Source organism: Octodon degus, unplaced genomic scaffold, assembly GCF_000260255.1.
Source record: "Octodon degus isolate 3935 unplaced genomic scaffold, OctDeg1.0 scaffold00088, whole genome shotgun sequence".
Taxonomy (NCBI): domain Eukaryota; kingdom Metazoa; phylum Chordata; class Mammalia; order Rodentia; family Octodontidae; genus Octodon; species Octodon degus.
This window is the reverse complement of record NW_004524664.1, coordinates 1086065-1088802: the sequence shown is the minus strand read 5'-3', so window position 1 is coordinate 1088802 and position 2738 is coordinate 1086065.

Here is a 2738-nt window from a genome sequence, read left to right as displayed (position 1 = left end):
ACGTACAATATTCAAATAACGAAACTTAACAAAAAAAGGGTATACAGATGAATGTCCATTTTGTATCTGTGTATTCAAAGTGGTTAGGATTGATATATAGTTACCTTCTCTTAATGAATAGAATGATTTGTTCTAATGGTGTTTGTAAATAGGATATTAAGTCCGCATCTTGTACAGCAATTAACCACTAAGAAGAATGTATGCAGTATGTTAATTATTGAAAGTGTTCTACCGATTTGCTTTGAAACTGTCTCATTGCTATTTGTTTATCAATAAAATTATGGCAAAAAAAAAGAATTTATGCTTGGGCATTTCAAAGTGCAACCAACCCTGGGATATTTAAAATCATTTCTTGGTTTGAGCTTTCATGGCTAACTGCATAGTATAATTTAAAACTCCAATTTTGGAGGCTGTTAATCAGATGGTTATTGCCATGAAAAACCTAGTTTTTCATAAGTCCAAGTTAAGAAAGACATATTTGTTTGTCATCTTTTTGGATAATGGATATATATATATATCCTCAAATTTTTGAGGGTTGGCTTTATTTTTGGATCTTAATTTTAACTCTGTATTTGGGCTGACACAGTAACTTGCTTCCTGTTCCCTCTGTAAAATTCTAGCTTTCTGGTTGGGGCAAGTACCTAAGAACACTACATCTGCAATGACAGTTTATCATTCTGGTTTTAAGTTTCCTTTACTTTTTTTTTTTTTTTTTTTTGGCCCATGAACATTTTTGCCCTTTTAAAGTTAATTTGTTGCTTCTGTTGCTTTTACTGCCATTTTTTGGTTCCTTGAAGAAGCCAAGTCTTTGTTTGATTCAGGCATTTTATAGGTATTGATTTCTCTATCTTGGACACTCTCACATTTTTTGCTTGAGCAACTTCTATTCATCCTTCATGCCCAGTAAGTGTCATACCCTTGGAAATCCCTACCATAGTACTTTTCTCTACTGGCTTCTAAAGTAAGCCTCTTAATTACATCTTGTCATGTATTTACTTTTTCCTTCATAGAATTTATCACAGATCTGACTAGAATATGTATTTTATTTGTGATTATCTTTTTATTGTCTGTCTTTCCTGGTAGATTTCATGCTCCATAAAACAGCGACCATGTCTGTTTTTCTCTTTTCTATTTTCCTAGCTACCAGCACAGTGATGGGCAGGCAGTAAATATTTTTGACTGAATGGAAATGCGTTTGTAGAGTTGTGAATAGAAGGACACCAAAAATTGTAAGTTTTCAATTTGTTTTCATATTAGGGCACAAGTATTCAATGAACTGTTTCATTCATTTTTACTTAAGTAACTGTTTTGAGAGAGTAATGATAAATGTCACAGTATTAGAAGGGGGTCCTTTCCCTCGTTTAGAGTAACATTTTGAAACATATTTCAAACGTACTATATTAGTATATATTATGCACCTGTCTCCTCAAATGCACAGAAACCAATTCACAGACACAAGGATTATAAAGACCCAGGAAATCATGACACCTCAGAAGAAACCAATAAAGGTTCAGCAACTGGGATCTCTGAAATAATGTACAAGTGGTTCAGATTAAGTCGCTAAATGTTCATTGAATTTCAAGAATATGTAGGTTAAAAATTACATAAAATTTGAAAAACAGTGGACAAATATAATAAGTTTAACAAAGAAATAGCAACAATACTTAGATGAGGTCTGAAGAAGTTCTTTATTTAATTGTGAAACATTAACTTCCTGGAGCCTGAGAGCCTGTGTCTGAATTGATCATTCAGTTCAGTGGTTAGGCCCTGAATTTGCTGTATCTGAAAGAGGCTGTGCATCCTACATTCAAGGAAGAATGGCCTATGGCTTGGATAAAATTGATCACACACACAAAAATCTTTTTGTCAATTTAGAGGTAGGTGGGCCTTCTTAGTGCTGCTATTTAGCTTAGGATACTTTGGACTTGTCCTTGAAACAAAATATGGCATCCCTGACAGGAGCGAGGCCTTTAGCCACACTCTGCTTCCAGAGGCTCTGCTGGTTAGATCAGTGTAGTTTGGCTTCTAGAATCTTCATTGCCACTTCCTTTTGAATTTTTATGGCTTAGATAGCTATAATGGGAGTTCTTATTTCAGATTTTCATGGGAAAAATTAGTAAAGAAAATGCATTATAAAAAGAGAACTATATGTATCTTTTTTTCCAAACAGGAAACATAAACATAAATTAATAATCAAGAAACTAAATACACTATCCATTTTGGCTATAATTCTAACTTCTGATCTCTCTTGCTTTGGTGTTTATGAAAATAAGGTACAAATTTGGCAAAGAGATATCTTTGAGTTAGTTTTGTCTTTTCTACTGCTTGTCCGAAGGTGACCTTTCTTTTATCTTGTATGGAGCTATATAGAATCTGTTAGAGAATTTTATGGCTTTCCAAAAGTTCTCAAGGTTAACTTTCAAATAAAACAGCTTCTTTTTAGAAATCGATTATTGGAAATAAAATTCGTTTCACAAAAGTATGCATTTTAAAGGTAGGGATCAAGGGCCAGCCAGATATCTCAGTGCACTAAAGCACCTGCTTAAGCAGAACACAGCAGCTGGGGTTCAATCATGGGTGTGCAGTGCCAGCCCCAACCCCAGGGCATGCTGAGACTGTGATTGAGAATGGGCATGTATATCTCCATGCACTAAGCTAAAGCCAAAATGGATTAAAGATCTAAACATTAAAACAGAAACACTAAATCTCTTGGAAGAGAAAGTAGGAGGAACTCTTGA